The sequence below is a fragment of the Taeniopygia guttata genome, chromosome 4 (genome assembly GCF_048771995.1).
Source record: "Taeniopygia guttata chromosome 4, bTaeGut7.mat, whole genome shotgun sequence".
NCBI lineage: Eukaryota > Metazoa > Chordata > Aves > Passeriformes > Estrildidae > Taeniopygia > Taeniopygia guttata.
Window position 1 is genome coordinate 31667501 of NC_133028.1, and position 20936 is coordinate 31688436.

Consider the following 20936-nt stretch of genomic DNA (forward strand, 5'->3'; position numbering starts at 1 on the left):
TCAAACTCAGTGCTAGTTGTTCTGGGTATAAATCCTATCTTTACCAAACAAGAGTCTTTTCTAGGAATATGAGTTTAATGCAAGCATGGTGAAGATGATAGCCTATCCAATGTATGTTTCATTTGGGAAGTTCTCTGATCCACCAACCTTACCTGTAAAAGTGAAAGATCATTTCCATAAGTAGTGGTGACTAGTGGCTAACAAGTCTGTGTATAAAAGGGAGTTGATCAAAAAGGTGTATCAGATATCTCTGTGCCAGGTTTTATTTCTGAGTAGTATCTTCTTTGTAGGAAGCACATCAGCTTTATTAAATGTCGACAAGGTAACCTACTCAGTAATCAAGGGAAGCCAGTTGATGTTATCTTTTGGGATTTCAGTAAAGTTCTTTATACTGTCTCTCACAGAATCCTTGTGGATAGTATCCTTCTGGACAGCACACGGCTGGATAAACACGTTATGTGACGGCTCACAGATTGGGCAAAAAGGGTTGTCGCAAATGGGGTGACATCAGACTGGCAACCTGTCCCTAGCGGGGTTCTGCAGGGCTCCAGCCTTGCCCCTGTGCTCTTTAGTGTCTCCATAAAAGACTTGGATGCAGGGCTCAAAGGTAGGTGTAGTAAGTTTGGTGATGACATCAAATTGGGAGGAGCTTACCAAAAGCACAGAGGCCGTGGAGAGAGACCTTGACAAATTAGAGGGTTGGGCAATCATCAACCACATGAAGTTTGAGACAAGTGCTGGATTCTGCACCTGGGATGAGGCAACCCTGGATGTACATACACGCTGGGGAATGAGAGGCTGGAGAGCAGCACTGGGGAAACAGATCTGAGAGTCCTGATCAATGGCAAGTTGAATCAGCAGTGACTGGGGTGCATCAGGCACAAATCACCAGCCAGACAAGGGAGGGGATTGTCCTGCTCTGCACTGGGGCAGCCTCACCTTGAGTATTGTGTGCAGTTTTGGGTGCCACAATATAAGAAGGATATAAAGTTATTGGAAAGCATCCAAGAGAGGGCAAGGAAGATGGTGAAGGGCCTTGAGGGGAAGCCATATGAAGAGCAGCTGAGGTCATATGGTCTGTTCAGCCTGGAAAACAGGAGAGTGGGGGAGGCTCATTGTGGTCTTCAACATCCTTGTGAGGAGAAGAGGGGCTGGCACTGATGTCTTCTCTGTGGTGACCAGTGACAGGACCCAAGGGAATGCCATGAAGCTGTGTCAGAGGAGGTTTACATTCAGTATTAGGAAAAGGTTCTTCGCCCAGAGGGTAGTCGGGCTCTGGAGCAGGCTCCCCCAGGAAACAGTCATGGTACAAAGCCTGTCTGTGTTCAAGAAGCATTTGGACAACACTCAGGCACATGGTGTGATTTTGGGGTTGTCCTGTGCAGAGACAGGAGTTGGACTTTGAAGGTCCCTTGGACTCCTTGTAGGTCCCTTCCAACTCAGGGTATTCTGTGATTCTATGTCTTACTCAGTAATGACTTGTATAGCCAAACAGCTCTACAAAAGGCATGTTCTTCAGCTCATGTGGACAGCTCCTGAGACACCAAGTACTTGAAACCAAGAGATTTCAAGTAGCAGAAGTACCCCAAATGCAGCTTAACCCTAGGCATTAGACTACTTATTTTGTGGTACCTGGAGTTTTTCAATGCACATAAATTTACCCTCTGACTATTTATAAACTGACTGTGGAGACATTTGGCAACTTTTTAATTTGCTAAAAAAACCCAAAAGTATACTGGTAATGTTAATCACCAGACTGATTCTTGCAAGTTGTATGTGATCTGACAGGATATTTATTGATATGATAGTAGTATCTTGGGGTCTAATTTCAGCAGTTTAAATATTGTTATGGACCATTTATAAAGAAAGGCATTACACAAAGTAAGAAAATATGGCAAAATCTGAAGGCACTATAGCAGTATGTTTTGCTTCAAAGGAATGTGTTGATGAGGTAGCATCAGGAAACAGCAGTGGCACAGGAAGTCATGCGTGCTTAATTGGAACATGTAAAACTTGTAGTTTACATTCTTACCACTTAAAGTATCTTTTTGCAGTTTACAAAGGAACTAAAATAAAACCCCATCACTGCGTCATATAGCTTGTGGATATCAGTACAAAACTTAGACAAGAAAGAAAAGTTGTTGGATTTTGGGAAAAGGTCTTTGAAGACCAAAGGTGGAAAAAAAATCCAGATCACCACAGTCCACAAGAAGTCCAGGTGAAGTTTTAGAACTTCTCTCCTGGGCTGCTCCATTCTTCTCCCTTCACCTCTGTCAGCATTTTAAAAGCTGACATTGGCTTTTTTATTATGTCAGGGTTGTCACCATTGTAATGGGATGAGCATGAAGCTGAAGTTAAAGCTGTATAAAGCAATATAGTAACTTTATCAGATGTTATTGATAAGGTTGGAGGGAAGCCATCTTCAGTGAAGAGAAACTTGCAGCCAAAATTCCTCAGCAAGGCCAATGTGTTTTTACACACAGATCCTTCCTTCATTACCTTGTTTTCCTTTGCTCATTCAATGGCACTCTGTTCAGAAAAGAGGCCAGCACCCATCCATTATGAACAAACCATGTGTATTGCAGGACGTTATCCTATTCGTGGATACATCCTAAAATGCCTACTGCCTTTTTTAGGTCACCTAAGAGCATTGGCATTTTTAAGAAATAAACATTCCTTTGAGTTTTCAAAGAAAGGTCTCTGCAAGATTTGACAGGTTTTGGTGGATTTAGTACGTGTTTTACCAAAGAAGTTCAGTCTGAAGATGTTTTTTGATTTTGCCATTATCCTGTCTTAAAGTAATCAGTATTTTGTTGGGTTACTTCACAAACATGTTTTTTATAGACCATTTCAAGCATAAGGAGGAGGACAGGAGGCACAATGTGATTGATATTTCTGAGAGAAGTCCAGAGAGACTAGGAGAGTTGTAGAAAAGAAGGGGAATGACAGTATGGCATGACTTCACATACTATGATGAAAGTGTCATATTTTATCTACATCTGTTGATGTCAACTTTGTCCTATCTTGAGATTTCAAAAGAGGAGCTCCCTTTAGCCTTCCCAGCTTTATTTTTGCTTTTTTTTCCCAGCTTTACTCACAGAATTGGCACATTGGTAACATTCTTACACCATTCTAAAATTCTACACTCCTTCTAAACCTCAAGCAAGTTTCCAGTGGGACCTCAGCTATTTGTGGGTCTTATGATGGTCTTTTTCTAAATAGCTGGAATATTTCTTTCCTACTGAGATGAAAAAAATTATAAAGGGGTGCTGTTGTGTATTTGATTTCACTTAACAGCAATGAAGCCATGTTTACTCTGCAGATGCAAGATTTCTGGAGGGATATTTCTATTATTTTGGTGACATTAGTAAAGAAATATTGTAAGACCACAGCATTAGGCATTTTAAAATTTTTTTCTGTGTTGTGCATAACTGAATGACCATTTCAGACTCACTTTATATTTTTTCAAAAAAAAAAAAAAAAAGATACTGAAAGCAATGGCTAACAAACAAGGCAGAGAAAGTTATATTCAAGTTACTTTGTGTCCTCTATCCCTGTGACCTTACTGTGCTGAGCCACTAGTATCCAGTCCATTTTATTTACTACTGCAGGATAAAAAACAAAATCCTTTAGTGTTCTTGGAATGGTTCCAAAACAGAGCACATATTGCCTCCTGAAGGTGACCTGTTTTAGGGGTGTTTACCCTTGCTAGATTCTGGTTTGCCATTATTAAAATGCCACAGTGAAGCATTTACTAGCTTTGTCCCTATATTTACAATACCTTTTGACAGAGATGTCTAAGAGCTTTAAACATATGCTTTAAACAGTGGATGGTTGGCTCTGACATTTGTTACAAATCTTTTCAGAGGGCCATGTGGAACTGTTCTAATCCGGGAAGAGCCACTGACTCGCTGTGTGATCTGACAGAGTGACATATCACTTGACCTCAGTCACAGCAGCTGTAAAATGGAGTGAAAATACAGGGAGAAAAATGGAGGATGCCTTTTGGCAGAGCTTTCTTGAGCAAATAGGGTTCAAACAATTGGTTTGGCTTCTTTCTTATTACTCCAAAAGTTTGTGATTAGTTTTTGATCAGAAATAGGTTTTCCAACATTTATTTTTAACTCCTTTTGACAGTGGCAGTATTCCTTATGCAGTCACCTCATCCTGGGCGCTTGGGATGGGAAGAGACGCTGGAGCCTGGGGTGTATAGATGGTCTAATGAAGGCCTCTCCCGGTCGGCCAGTTTTGCAGGGCGGAAGCCGAAGCGTTCACACAAAAATGTTCGTCCCTTCCTGCCGCTCTGCGGGCCGGGCGCAGCGGCGGCGCCTCGGGACGGCAGCGCCGGGACCTGCATGGGGCGCAGCGGCGCCGCTCCGCCGGCACGGCTTCGCCCCCGGAGCCCCGGCACCCCCGAGAGCCGCGTCCCGGCCTCTGCACCCCCGGGACACGCCAGCCCCGCATTCTCGGGACCCCGGGACCACCGGCCTCCGCAATCCCGAATCCCCGCCTCCCGCACCGCCGGGACCCTGCACCTCCGGGGCCCCGGGACCCTTCCCCTCTGTACCTCGGGGACTGAGAAGCGGGAGGAGGAAGAAAACAGTTTTGCTCCTGGTTATAAGCTCTTCGTGAAACTAGAAAGAAACACTCCAGCCTTCCCCCTGCGTTTTGCGCGGGAATACAGCATTTGGTTTGGGGGCTTTTGTGCGTTTGTAGAGTTATTTTGTTTGTGGGAGTTATTGTTTGTTTGAATTTTGGTTTGGTTCATGTTTTTGGTTTTATTTCATGTTTTTGTCAGTTGGTTATTGTGGGAGTGCTGGAAAAGTTTGAAATCCCGCTAGATGTAGAAGACCGTGTTTCCTGTGAGATAGCTGTGGATGCTTTCAACAGCAGCTGAAACTTGATCCTATTCAGACAACTCCAAGTATGGGAGCTCAGTAGAATGGGGCAACAAGGCTTTCCCCTAACCAACTTTGTGACCAGCATTCAGATCTCATCTAGCACACGTCTGAGGATAACCTTATGCCAGAGTCTATGTTGCTGCCTGTTCAGTACACTTACTTTTAAGATTAGATTTGCTGCTATTTATTTATGTCAAATCTTCCCCACCACAGCTGTTCTTCGTACAGTTGGGTAGACCTTGACTTAACAAACATCTGGAAAGGTACTGTAGTTTGCATCTGGATGTCCCCCCTCTGCAAAGAAATTGTTGAGCAGAATGCTTGTGCTGGTGGAACTCTTCCCAGGGGTAACTGGGCTCTAGTGAGCCTTGTTTTGGAGAGTGACCTGGCAAAGTCGGGAGGTGGAAAAGGAGGAGGGATAGCTTTTCCAGATGATGGAACTTTAAAACAGACCTAGGGCTACTGTCAAATCTTTTAAGCCCCAAGCTGGTTTAAATCCCATTTTAACAGGAGACTAAGGGACAGACAGAAGGGCCCAGCCTCCATCCTCAGCTCAGGCACATTACATGCACAGATGACGTGAGGAATGCTGTGCATGTAATGTGGAAATTACATTACATTACAAATTCCATAATGTGGAAATCAGTGCACTAAGGAGCCTCACTTCAGCCTATAGCACAGTTGCTGTAGCACAGCCTCTGCTGGAGCCTCTTGGCACAGCCACTGGAGCTGACGTCCTGCTTGAATTGTGTCCCACTTGCATTCCTGAGCCGTCAGACAACAGCACGTGGATGTGCAGGCAGCGGTCAGCAGTGCATGCCTAGCAAGTCTGTTACAAAAACAGAAACACAATAGATCTTTCCACTTGCCAGTGAGTCTTTCTCAGTCCTTACTGGTTTTTACTGCCAGTGCAATATAGAGGCATGTGAGGTGCTGTGTCCCAGCTGGACCTGACCTATGCACATCTTAGCATGTTCTGTTCTAGTTTTTGTCCAAGCAAAAGCAAATAATTTTGATTTGAATCTACTCAGAGGTTTAAAACAGTAATTATTGTAAATGGGATGTTGGAACAGGTCTTTTTCATAATTCTTCTATTCATAATTTGCTTCATCTTATTCTCATATAAATCAGACTAGATCAGTTTGAAAGGCTGAAGCAATTACAAACCAAGGAACCTTAGCATGGGAAGATAAGGCTGCTACTTCGCCCAGCCATCTTACAAGTGCTCTCCTTGCCTTTAGTGACCTGGCACGCTTGGGGGCCTGATCTACTAATTTCACCTTCATTAGCAGTTGATGCATGACCATGAGAATCACCCTGGGCCAGGAGTACACACTGTACATTGCTTTCATAAGGCCATCACTTCCTTGGGATGGTTGCACCAACTCATACAGTTTAAAATTTCATCTATAGGAATTGCTTCAATTCCTCTGTGACTGGTAACAATTAGGTGATTATTATGGGATGCCTCATCAGCAAACTGTAATTTAATGTGCCTTGTATGCAGAAATAATCTAGTTAACTTCTGGTTTTGATTTTCAGACACTTGCACAAGAATTGCCAATAGACCAAGAGCAACTGAAGTCTATAAAATCTGTTTTTCCCTTTTATAATTACTTGCTGCTTTTTTAATGTGACTTTGAATTATCACTGTTACCTCCTGTGTTTCTGTAAAGAAGGAGAAAAAACTTTAGAAAGAAGGAGAATCCCATCCCAGGGATATGTGACCTGCTTTTCCTTTCTTTTCCTAGATCATCTAGATGGGTCATCTTATGCAAAAAAAAAAAAAAAAAAAAAAAAAAAAAAAAAAAAAAAGTAGAATATGATAACAGTTCTAGGATAAACTCTTGAATCATTTAGCCCAGTTTTCTGAATTAGACAAGGCATCTTGCTGTGTATTTACACTTGACTTTTAATTAACTCTTTGATGTTTGTAACATCTCGGCAGTCAGAGAGATCTTGTGAACTGTTTCCCTCCACTTAGTAGCCTCCTGTAAGATGTGAAAGAAATTATTTGCAAATTTTTTGCATTTTTTCCCCTTGTTAGCTTATAATCAATATGAAATGTGAAAATGCCATTTCTTCTAAACAATAGTATATTTGATTGTATATAAATTGTATTTTCATATGCTTATTTCAGATCGAAGTATAGGAAACAATATATAGATTGTCTCTGGAAAGGGCAGAGTTTCTCTGGAATAATACCACTTCTGTAGACTTTTTAAGGGCACTGTGCTGATGCTATCCAGCAAAATAATTTGCTTATTGATTTCTTTTCCTCCATATCTTCCCTTTAAATTAAACCAAAGCAAATTTTGCGAACTGCTTTCCTTGACAGGAAGGCTACAATATGCATCTGTGCTAGCCAAACAGCTAGTTCCCTGTTTCATTTCCTGAAAACACCTAAATAGGGCTGAGCTGCTGGGTATCTGGACTTCTCTCTGCTGTCTCTATTGTATATGTTATCTCAGACCCTGTTCAGAAGACTATATAAAAGAGCAACAGCAGCTGTGACCAGCCACACAGTAAGTATATTAGAAGTTCATCCTTCCTCCCACAAATATATTTAAGTTTGTTTAATATTATAACATTTGAAAGAAGGCCAGTCTTGTTTAATATTGTAATATTTGAAGGAAATCCAGTCTGTATTTTTTTATTACTAAGCAGAGTTTGAAGGAATGGATTTGTGGCTAGTTCAGACTAGCAACATATCCATTTGGAGACCAGTCCCCTTTGACTTTTGATGCCAGGGACTAACGTGGTGTTTCAGTTTCAGAACTTGCACATTTTGAGTGGCAGGGAAAATATAAAGGGGTCTTGAAAACACTTGTGTGGTAGCAGCCGTCATCATAGACCAGATCCCAAAGGGCAGATTTGCATTGCACTTGCCACCTTAGTCTTTGTGTTGCTGAATGTCTGATCAGCCAAGTCAAAGTTCCTATTCTCTAAGAAGTACTCTTTTGTCACTTACTGATATATTTGTTAATGCAAACTACCTGTTCTGCTCTGACAGGAATTTTGTAGTAATGTCTTTCTTAACATTGTTCTACTTTTGCGCATCTTTTTATGATCCTGTACATTTTCCCCCCTTTATTCTTTATGCTGAAAAAATGCTAAAATAATAGTTATCATACATTTAAATGGACTTTGCTTCTTATTAAGAAGAAATCTTTGGTTTTCAGTAAAATCTGTAGATCTGTTTGGATAGGTCTTTTTTTAAGGAGACAAAATTTTCATTGGAAGGGTAGCATAATATTCTTATTTGTCTCACTTAGAAGTTACTCTTCTCTGAAGGCTAATACAGCTGAGAAAATCTCTGGTACCATCCTTTCCTTTCAGTGTTGTGAAAATGCAAGGGTTTTCAATGCCTTGGCTGCCTAAACTAGGATGGTGCTGAGAAGGTCCAGACAGAATGGCTCTGTGGGTCCACATCTTAAACCAAAATCAGAACAATAATAATAACAATTACAATAATAGTTGATACATTTTAAATACAAAAGCAATAGTTGTTCAGGTCTCTGATTTACGTGCATGAATACAGAAGCAAAAACTGTGCCTGCTTGCATCCTTCAGTGCCATGGACAGATGCTAATAGAGCATAGCCTTATTATCTCTGAGCTTGACATTCCAAACTTGTCCACAGCATCTCTGAAGGAGAGTTCTTTTAAACAAAAAATGTTAGAGAAGCCAGAATTTAATAACAGTAAGCAATATAAAGTATTTCTATACTTTCACTTCAGTCTTGTACTCTACATGAAAAGCTGTTAAAACCTCTGATAATTTTATATCTTATGATTTGCAACCACTTCCGGTAGGACTTGGTAGTTAATGACAATGGCACTAGATGGGATCCTAGTCAAGGCTAAGCTTCAGAGTCTAGTGGTTCCTGGAAGAATCTTCGTTTGGGGTTGGGTTGTGTGAATTCAGCTCCTTGCCCATTTAACTGTGCAGAGCTCCAGAAGCAGCAAGACGTCCCTGTTTTAGTTTGCCCATATTTCATTTATGAGACCTATGAATCTAGTGTCTTTGTAATCTACTGTACTGCTACTCCCTATAGGAGTCGGACTACCAGCTACCAGAAAACATTAATGAATGGCAGCTGTGCATACAGCAGGGGATAGAGCAAAGGGGAAGGTCTCCTGGGCATCCCTGAGCAAAGTGTGCTAGTGAGTACTAGGACACTTTAAGTCACCTTTTCCTTTGTCCTTCCTCTAGTCCTGCATGAGCCCTGACTGCAGAAGGTCATATTTTCATTCTGGCTTGAGGCAACTCTTTCCTCTTATCTAGGTAGTCAGTTTGTTTCTCCAACAGAAGGAGGACTCACAGCCAATTTGACTCTTCTGTGTAAAACATCAGTAAGGCATTAAGCAAAACTTCTTAATTAGTAGCAAAAAATGAATTTTTATTCCACGCAATTATAGAAGTGAACAACATACCAAAGATGGAAAAATTGGAACGTAATATTGAAAGTATTCTACTTTCAATATTAATAATACTCATGGAAATACTAATATTTTATCTAATCACTGTGACACCAAAAGTAGGCAGGTAGCAATGAAGTTTGCCTATTTATAAAGCTATGAAACATTGTAAATATAATGAAGTCAGAGACAACATAGAAGGTGAACTGGATAGTCTTGGGGACGAGAATAACACTACATCATGTCCTTGCATACTGATAGGAAGTATTTCTCTTATGAGCTGGGACTCAATCCATTTGAAATGATGATCAAGAAGAGGCCTAGTCTGTTCTGCTTGTTCCTGGCACAGCTAAACTCTCAATGCTATTTAACTCTGCTTTTGGCGCTTGCCATTTTAAAAGGCACCCTGACAGCTGATAGACTGAGAGCATAGGTCAGCAGGCTCCCTGCTTACTGTGTGTCACAGCTCTCAGTGGGCTGCAGAAGGCAAGTGGTAGTGTATTAGTGACCTGCTGGCATTCATTGTCACTGAATTCACCCTCATACATCACATTCAGGGGGGAAAGGAGGACTTTATCACTGCAAGGAGGAAGCAGACTTTCTACATAGCCTGTGTTATTTCTATTCTGCATAGCTTGAGAAATTGGCTCATTGAACTTTTAATCTGAGGTAATGTTTTAAATTTAGTAATATGTTTTGTCTTTAAAGTGCCCTCTATTTTTTCTTTAGTAGCCTGTTCTCCAATAGGACATGATGAAGACTGATTTTGAAAAGAGGGCCTAAGTATGGCCAAGATGAGGGGAAATACCATGTGCAAAGCAGAAGTGGATAAACCTGCCTATCTGGTTCCAAAATGTGTCTCATGGGGCAGTTTTATGATCCTAGCATAACTACTGATGCTTGCTCTGAAGAAAGATAATCCACTGTGATCTTTCCTGACCAAATATCTACAATCCCTTTCTGGAGTTAGTAAAAAATCTTCCTTACCAGCCAACCTTTAAGTGTATCTCTGCAGAAGGACATAAACCCCAGCAGGACTCCCTTATCACATGGCATTAACTGATGTGATGCTGTCGTTTTTTGATATGTGTGACTTCTTGCCTCCAACCCCCATGCTGAGATCTCGTGTTCCTTTTTTCTCCAGGGTCATGTTGTACACAGAGTCCCCACTGTGGCTTTTCTCTGTTGGGTCAAGGGAAGCATGAGATGACAATTTACCCTTTCCTATAAATGGTTAAATATAGAGAAGAAAAAAATGAGAGGTGTTGTGGATTTCATCTTCAAGGCAGAATTTATAAATCAGGGAAAAATGTAGAGATGGACCCTCTCCGGGGCTTTTGACATCCTGTACCTTTAAGAGAAGAGTAGCAGGGTGGCATCTTACAGACCCTGTAACTGTCCCAGATTTTAACTGTTTTCTTCTGAATAGCAAATATATGAATCAAAGAGTGCAAAAGATTCTTGTATTTCTCCAGTAGCAGCACTGGAAAAAATTCATGTACATATAAGATCCAGCATCCATGTAGGTTGTTGGTGTTTTCTGCAACGTTTTGTAAGTTTGGGGAAAATTTAATAAGTACTGTTTCTCTGTCTTTCTTTAAAAAAGACAGGGAGAGAAAGCCTGCATTTTCTGCCATTTCCCAAGAGGCTTTTTATCTGTTTAAACCAACTAGGGATTTTTCACATATTGACATAAGCATTCATTTGCTAATTTGCCGGACATTAAACTGCACAGCATTCTTGAATGAGACTGGAATACTTGGGTACTTAGTGCTGCTCAGACCCCGCATCATTCCCAGTACACATATGGTTTTCCTCCTCTATCTCCTAGATAAAAGTCACTGTTTGATCGCCTTAAGGAAAAGAATGAGTTAAATGGACCAATATTCTAGCCTTGGCTCTAAAACTGGGCCTTTTCAGAAACTCCTTAGCACCTGCAGCAGCTAGGTCATTTGCACATACATAAATAAATAAATTAACAATGAATAAATAATTTAATCCCACCACACAATGCCACCTTGCAGATCTGATCCTTTGCTCCCAGTGAATTTGTCCATTCCTAATTCTTTTTGATAAAGTCCTCAGATACTTGCTGACTGTCAGTCTAATTTTCTTATTGTTTTCGCTTGATTAGTTCTGTATGACCTAAGGTCGCCCTTAAAATCCACATCTCTCGTGAAGACTCCGAAAGGCCTTCTTTTTTTCAAAGGGATGGAAAGTGCCTGCCATTTCTCCGGACAAAAGCCTGGAAGGTTTTCAGTTATTAGCCTCCTGAAGCAGCCCTTTCGCTCACCCAAGCGCAAAAAAAACTCATTAGGGGGCACCTCTCTTTCTGGCTTCTTTATCTGATGCATGTAGGGTTTACATGTTTCAAGATTTGCAGGTCTTGGATGAATTTGGATAGCCTCGCTTTTAACCCTGCTGGACTGTGGCTATGCCCACCACAGACATTTGCCTCAGCTCTGTGCCCTTAGCCACCTGGAGGTGCTCTGTCTTTCTGAAAGCTGCTTTGCACCCGCTTTGTGGTGCTGCGGCGCTGGGAAGGCACGCTCGCTCGTGCAGGGGTGGGTGGGAAGGCAGGCACGCCTGCCAGCACATTATGTCTGGGCATCTTGCCCTTCAGAGGGCATGTGCAAAGCTGACAGCTCCTGCATTCACTTGAGCTGCCGGCGGTTATAAATCAGAACAGCATCTGATCTGCTGTGCTTAAACAGTGCTGCCCAGCAGCACCACACCTGTGGCTACCTTTTAAGAGGTTACCTTTTAAGAATTAAAATCACTAGAAATTGTACTGGCAGGTATTACAGTGATGAATGTAGCTCACTTGCCTAGGTGCCTGTATTTTGTTAAGGAGAGACCTCATGACTGAAAAAAGAGGAGCAAACTGATTGTTTCTCTTTCATAAAAGGGCTGCCTAGTGTCTCTGATGAGAGACCTCAGTTCAGGCTGGGATCTGAGACTAAAGAGGAGAATGATTCACAGACTTAGAAGGAAAATAAGCAGATCTAAAAAATGTAAAAACCAGGAAGATAAGCCAGGGCAGGTATAGAAAAGCAGGTGTCTTGTTCCTGCAATGCTATTTCTTTTGGTCTTGAAGAACAACTGGTCTTCCACTGGGTTAGAACTAACTGATCCTTCTGGGTTAAAATTCAGTAGCAAAGCTCAGGGCTGCAGTTGACGTCCTACTTCCAAGCATGCAGGGTCGTAGTTTTGTAGCCAATAGTCTTTGTCCTGGCTATTTTCGGGGACTGAGTCCTTGTTGGGTTGGAAGAATGTACCATTATAACCACTATTTTTCTCCAGGCCTGCCAGCTCCTATGATATTTCTGTGGTATTGACACTTTACCTCAATCTAGTTTTCCTCTGCAATCTGATTCCTCTGAAATCTGAATGAGGCAGCACCCAGTAAAGTAAAGGAAGTCATGTGCATAAGGCTGAGCTTATAAGCAAATCTTTGCAGGGTCAACACTACATTATCTACAATGCATAATATGCATTATTTTTTCCACTGGCATAAACTTTGAGCAGCGATTAGTTGTATATAGTGTCACATAGCATGGAAACTATATGATCCATAAGTCCAAAGTAATAGCTACATTATGATCTGAAGAATGGCAGAAACAAGGAGAAATGAGAAATTAGAAAAGAATTTGGGACTGCAACCTAGCAGTAATCATGAAATCATGAAATGGTTTAGTTTGAAAGGGACATTAAAGAACATCTAGTTAATCTTGACTTTGGTACCTCTGTCAGCAGGGTCCTGCTTGCTCTTTCTAATCTGTCAACTGGTTAATCTCATCTCCTAGAAAACTTCAGGATGATAGTGGGTCCTGGAATACATCACTGGGACCACACAGAAATTGTGGTGTATTGAGTCTGTAGAGGCCTCTGAAGGCACCAGAAGACAACCTACAAGGAGAAATTATACCAGCATGATAACAGGAAGAGTATTTTTAATAGGTTTTTTTTGCATTGGCTTCTTTTTCTGCCTTAAGCTTTGCAGGAGCATTTTAAGCTAACAGAAGAAACACTGTGCAGTGATAAAGAAGGAATTTGGAGATGAAGTTAACTCTCAGTATCTCCATCAGGAGACAATGCATTTTATGTTGAAGTAATAAGAAAATACAGCCTTGGAAATCATGGTGCCAATGAGGTTGAACCATGATTAGTGGTGGCATCCCTGGAGATTCATTAATATCCCTCATTCATAGGATCTGAGCAAGCATCATTTAGCAGTGTGGTGTCATAGTTAGCATGTTAACTATGATCTGTAGAAAAATTTCTGAAGTTATCAATGACTTTGCTGGGAGTTTGCTGGATAAGTACACAGTTATTTGGCTAATAATTAGAGTAACTTCCTGTTTTTCTTCAAAATGGTCATTGTCTATTGTTGGAGCTGTCCTTTGCAGGACCAGGAGTTGGACTTTGATGATCCTTGTATGTCCCTTCCAATTCAGGATATTTTATGATTGTATAACTTGGTGTCCTTACACTTCATTTAAAGTCTGACTATAATCATGGCACATTCTTTTAGGATATGGAGGGAAAGTTTAACAGCCAGTCTGAAATACCACTGTAAATCTAGTTATAGGGACAACACATTGGGTTTTCAGGAGTTTGTGACACATTTGGTTACTTCTTGAGCTCAGCATATTTTCCCAATGCCAGGCATTGTCCACTCCGAAAAGGAGCCAATAATTTAAGATTATGAAGAAGCTCAGCTGTGATTCTGACATGCTGGTAGTCAGGTGAGAGCAAATATAATTTCTTTCAGTAGGGAAAGAAATGGTGGTTGTGAAACTGTGTTCTAACATGGTGCACTGTTCCAAAAATGGAAAGAAACTGGATGAGTAAGAGGTTCAGCACCAAAATAGCACCTTGTCTAAGCATAATCTTTCTTTCTAAAATGTACAAAGTACAAGCTTCAGCATCAAAATTGATTGCTGAAGAATTCTAAATAATAATATTTTTTTTCCTAAAGATCGGTTTAAAGATTGGCTATGCTATGATGCATCTATTTGTAATGAAATGCCAGCTCCTAAGTACACTTACAAAAACACAGCATTCACTTCACTCACATTAGCAGCCAGAGCTGGTAAAGTTTCAGTGACTGTAATGAAGGAAAGGAAAAGAGAGGAGAGGAGAAAATAATTTATTTCCATTTAAAGCAATGGAAAGCAAAATTCTCTCCTAGTATGCATATGCTTAATAATATCAATTTTTCTTATTTTACATGTAGATATTTCATAAATAGAGTCCTTGAAGCCAATTGCTTCATGGTGGCAAAGGTGGCAGGGGAATAATGTGGCTGTAATTATGCAGATATTTCAGAGCTAAACCAGTGGTGTGGAGGGGCTCAAGCTTCTGAGCTTGACATTTTGACAACCAGATTATGGAGAAAGGACACTGGACTTCAGTGGATGGCTAACAATTTTGTCTGAAAGAGTGCTTGCTGGAGGGAAATGGTAAATAACGCATTCTTCCTCACATAAAATTCTTTCCATCTGGTCTGTAGTACATGCAACTAGTATGTAAAAAGTATTTGTCAACTGCCCATCTCTTTCAGTTCAGTGATTGAACTTGGTACATCTTCTGACTGTGTAACAGGCACACAAAAAACAGGATTTTCTTTTTAAATTAAATGCAGTATTTTAACATGGAGATGTCTAGCCCCGTTTGAAATATCTGAGCAGATAAATTAGACTGCTTGCCAGGCAACAATGAAGTTGGGATTCAACTGCCCTGATTTTTTGCCCTGCTTGTATATCTGAATCAGACCTATTGATCCCACATTCCCTCACAATTAAAAGGGGAAAGATATGTATTCCAAGGAAAATGTACTTATTTTTAAGGGAGAAAATAAAATCAGTCTGATAAATTATCCTCAGGAGCTGCCTGTTTATTCCTCTTGACTAGAAAGATTGCTTTGAATGATTAATTCATTCTCAGACTGTTTCCTTTGAGACAGCTAACAGTTTTATATCAGATGGTCATAAATTTCAATATGTTCTTCTATTATCACACCACTCAAAAGATTTTTCCTTTGTGGTATGGCCTTGTTTTATAGCCAAGTAAGGATATACGTGCAGTATATGCATATAGGTAACAAGCATGTAGCAGTCCCTTGTTTGCTTTAACATACTCTCTTTTCTGCAGATGGTGCCTTGTAAACAGTGGTGCCTTTATCATAATTGTATTCATTTTCCTACATCTTTGCTGTCTAGCAGGTTTTGACATTATGCAGTAAATTAGGTACTCTTGCTTACACTTTTCTTCCAATTACTTTATTGCCTTTTCCAGACATCAAAAAAAATTTACAATAATAATTACAATTACTATTATTTCAGCAATAATTATTGCAATTATTTCAGTAATAAAACTAAAAGAGTAGTTTTTTTCCCTCATTTCTTTAAGAGAGGAGAAGGTACTGTATGAAAAAAAAAGTTTGTGGCATAGAAATATTACTAGTGCATCATACGATAAAAAAGCATTTTGTAATGGAATAGGAAAGACTTGGGTTATATTGATTCCCTGTGAACATTCCAATATATAATTGTGTTGGATGGGATACTTACTATCTCAGGGTTTCCTGAGGTTCTTAAAGTTTGGTAATCTGTTCTCAGTGAATGTCAGTGATCCCTGTTACACTTTTCTCAGTTTGAAGCCATGTGGGGTTTATTCAATAGGTTTTGTTGTTATTGTTCCTTCTACATACTCAAGTCCTGAAATTCCAGCAGCAATTTCATAGTAACGGTAAATTATTTCCATACTACCACCTTTAGGGGAAAACTCTATACCATAACCTTTAGTCATGGCTGTAGTGGTGTCACCTCTTGTAGTGAGTAAGATTGTATCAAAAACCTGTCAGGTGTATCAAATCTTGAGGTTTCCCTAGGATACTTTAAAGGACATTTTAGTCTGGGGGGGGGGAAAGTAGAAAAAAACAATCCTGTATCTTAGTCATATAAGACTGACCATTAAAGGTTAATCTCTGTGAATTCTTCCCCTGGAATTGCACTAATGCAGCATACATGGGACGCTCTGAAGATTGAATAAAGCCACATCTAAACAAATAGCAGCCAAAACAGACTAGGAATTGCTGAGAAAAACTAAACTGAATCCAGGTGTACTATAGAAGAGGGCCTGTGTGAGCTTCCTGTGTGAGTAGTACACAATAGTATACACATGATCCTCCAGAGGAGGAGAATGGAGGGAAAGGCAAAAGACACAGTCCCCACTCCTCCCTAGCAGTGAGAAAGCACTGAAACCATGTCACATGTGGTCTACTAGTGACTCTAAACTGAACATCTCCTTCAAGCTGATATCTTGAGATCAAACCCTCCCCTGGCTGACTACCATCTGATCTCTCCTTTGAAAGGTTGAACCAGCACACAGTGGTTCCTTCAAAGAACACAGAAATTGCTTTGTAGGGACAGAGTGGTTATGAGAAGGTGCCCCCAAAGAGGAATACAGTTTTCAGTATTCATCCTTGAGACTTCAACTTCCTGGAAGAATGTCTAAGCCTCAGGCTAGGAATTAAGGGCAGGGAGATGGGAGGTACAGGCTGTTGAATTACAACGAAGGCACATTCTGCCATGATCCTGGCCTTAAGGGTTCCAGTTGGACTGGGCCCTACTCTTAATACCTGCACCCTTTATTGGACTGGTGCTGGAATTCATAAGAGATGGAGATGAGCTGAGAGCTCAGGCACTACCTGGTTTCCACAAAGCTAGTAAGAGACCAAGATTCTCTAAACAAAATACTACATGGTGAGCTGGTATAAATATTTCTACATGCTCTGGGTTAAGCCCTCAGCAGGGATAAAAATAACTTCATAATATTCATGAAAAGCATAAGAACTGAGTCACAGACCCTGTAATGAATTCCCTGTAGCCTTGAAGGACTCTCTTGTTTGAAGGGCCTTTTTTTTTTTAATTACACAACCATTATGTAGACTAGAACTTCACTTGGAGGTATTGTAGTATTGCAGTAATTAAAAATTAAATTGCCTTTAACTTTTCAGAGCATACATGCTAAAGTTTATATTTTCTGTTAGTGGGGTTTTTAGATTTCCTGTTGGATTTCCAAAAGTGGGTTTTTCAGCCTAATTAATTGTATTACTTCTGATGAAGCATAATGCACATTTCAGTTGCTGTATCTTGAAGATAAACGTTAAGCAATCTCTTTCCGTTTCATTTTTTTGTTTGATAAATTTCCTAATTTGATATTCTGAGTTTGAATCTTACAAACTACTCCTCTTTCTTCCCATGTGATGATTCCAACAGTCTTCAATGTTGCTTTTTCTCATCTTTTGAAATGAGTTTTGTTTGTTTTAATATGCCACTCTATATGCAGTATGTTATGTGGGTAGGTATCTGAGTTTTAACCTTACATACATATTAAAATTACTTTTCTTGTACTTCTTTCTATAATCACCTTTCTCTTCAAGAGAATTCAGTACTCCTTTCCTAAAACAGCCTTTATGCAGGAAAACAGCACTATGCAGGAAAGTTTACTAGAAACAGACTTGATGATGTGAGACTTGCCCAAAGCAGGAGGCAGGAGGCAAATCTGTGAGATCAGATGCTACATCTCAGCAAATATGAAACTGTTGGGTGGAGGGTTTCCTTCCAAAAGTCTGCCTTTGTAAAAGGATTGCTGGACAAGCCTGCAGGTGCTTCGGTAGCCTGTGTCTAATACACAGACTGTTCCACAGCAAACAGAAGGTTTCCTCCTCCTTTAATTGATTCAATTTATAATGGAAAAACAATCCCCCTGGACTTCTAGGCACTATTTAATTCTCTCCAAGAATGTGGCAGAAGGGCAAGAAGCTTGATTGGGGTGATCATTGTACCCTGGCACCTAAGACCCTCTGCTCTCCTAAGCACTTCTGGCATGATCCTGGTCAAATCATGCAGGCTACCTTTGAGCCTGAGGAATAGCAGGAGCATTCCACAAAGGAGTGGGACCACAAGACTTATAAACTGGCAAGATCTTCATCATGGGAAAAGGATCATATCCATACCACTAGGAAGCCAATTATTGTGTGCATCTCTACTGGAACAGATCTGTAATTAGGAACCTTCCTTGGTGCAGTTCCTTTTCTTTCCCTCAGTTGCTTCTTTCAAACTCATGGCTCAGTCTCTGTTAGGTGTGCTGATGCAGCTCTTTGTGGTCCAGTGCTGCAAGCAGGGTCATGGAGTCAAAGTACAATAAAAATACTCTTTTCTACTATTAATGAGATTGATGAGATGCCCCAAGAATGACTGTGTTGTCCTGAATCTGGGGACTTTGTTCAGTGGCATCGGCTCTGTTTCCAAGGCTGGACACTCCACAATGTGGCACTACCAGCAAAGTCCCTAGGATTTTGAATAATGCATTCAGACTGGTGTAAAACCATGGGAAGAAAGAAGAGTTTGAATCTGTGTTATACATGCTCGAAATCCATAAACATTTTTTACTTATTTAAATAGTAAAAGTGAGACAGTAGAATTTCCTCCAAGCTTTGCCTGTTACCTATTCAAAACATAAAGCTTTAAGATGGAGAATTTATGCACAGGCAACTTGTGTTCCTTTGATCTAATTGGTGATGTTTTATTTAAATAATAATGCACATAAATCCTTAGGATAAATTAGGGAGTTGGAGATGTTTTCAGTAATGCAATGTTACAAAGATCAACATAAACTCTTCTACTGTCTGAGTAAATAGCAAGAGAGAGTCGGTATCAGATGCAGAACTGTAAACTTACATTTTGCTGTGCTTTGATCCCAACATGATTATTTGCTCTCAACATAAAGAAATTACTGAGGTGTGACCATGCTGTACAACTATTTTCTGGGGCGAGAAGAATTGCAGTACATGTAGGACATGGAATGTGTGAGGAAAAGAGAGGAATTCCAACAGCAGGGAGAAGAGGTGGAAAAGAGGGAATTAAAGGCATGGGAAAGGAAGGCAAGGCAAACTGTGGCAAGAAAGATGTGAAAAGTGTAAGAAGGAGAAAGATGCTAGCTGAAGGAAAGGAATAGGACATGATAGAGCAAGTCATTCACCATTAAGATTTTTAGCCAAGCAGGTGCGTGACACAGATTCTAGTATTTTGGGGACTTTGGGAATTGAAGTAGTTTATTTTCAGAGACAACCCCTCTCTATTCATTCCCTGTGCTAGCTGCTCCCAGATGCCAGTAAGTGGCATTCTTGTGCCAGGCGATGAGCGTTGCCAGCCCAAACAGGCACCACAGCCTTTAACAGGCCCAGCACAGGTGTCATCCAGCTCCTACCCACTCCCAGCAAAGTTGGAAGATGGTGCTCATGGCAGAGCTAAAATAAATCTAAGGGGGGGAAAAGGCTAAAAGTCTCTGTCCGATAGGCACAGAAATGTAAAATAAAATCAAGACAAATGAGCTGAACCTCTGTCAAAGGACAGGGGATGTCTATCCTAAGGGAGCTCTGCACCCCACTGCCTATGCTGACCCACCTGTGTGCACATAGCGTGGTGCATAGGTGTGGATCTGAGCTGGGAAGGCAGCTCAGCTCCCATGCCTGGTACAGCTGACTTTAGCAAATTCCAAAATAATTTCGGGGCCAAAAGCAGGAGGGTGAGCTCAGAGCCCTGAAAGAGTGGAGGGAGGGGAGACTTTTATCCTAAAGTCATTGTAAAGCCAAAGAGGGGTTTATCCTCCACAGCTAAATGAAAATGAAAAGGGGAAAGAAGAAAAAAAAAGAAGAAGAAGAAGAAAAAAATGCAGGATAGCAACATTGGAGAGACAAAGACTGTCATGGACCAGTGCGAGTTTGCAAAATTATATGCAAATTACCCCAGTTTTGACCATGGTGGCCCTCTGCTAATCCCACAGAGAAAATCTACTTAGCAAAGGAAAGTTTTGTTTAATTTGGTTAGCAGGGATCAAAATGCTGAATATATTTATATTTTCAGGAAAATGCCATATGTTTAGTGCTTCAGTGACAAAGTGGGATCACAAGAGCTTAAAGCACACAGAATAAAAGTCATGTAGCATTTTAGCCATATTCTGCACCCAGTGCTGGTAAAAATGAGTGTTGGACATGTGTCTTCATAATAGGCACCAGCCATTCCTGCTGCTGAATGTCCATATTGTTTTGTGTACACTGACCAAAAGAGAGGTTCCTTCTGGATTTACCACCCTAAAGGTGTCCCGAGGAAATGGGGGTGTTTTACTCTCATCCCTAGCTGACTCCTCACCATCATCCCACTGTGTGACCTTTTCCCCACTAATCTGGGATAGGAGCTTTTCCTGTATTTACAGGTTAAATGGAAGATACACATTCCACTTTTTACTCATTGTAATGATGATCTTTTTGTCTGTCTCTGAATAAAGGGTCGGGCTGGTTTACAAATTGCGGGTCAGCCTATTCTGCGACCTGGGCAAACAGCCCAGGTCAAATCTCCTCAAAGCCTCCCCACCCAACTGGAATAAGTTAATTTACCCCTCGACGGCTCCAGCCCCGCTGGAGATGACCGGGCTGCCCTGCTTCCAGGGGCTATGGAGACACCCGGGACGCTTGGTTCAGGCGGGGCTGGAGTTGCCCCGTCGGGAGGGAGCTGTGCCGCGGCTCCGCGCCGGCGGCGAGGTTGGA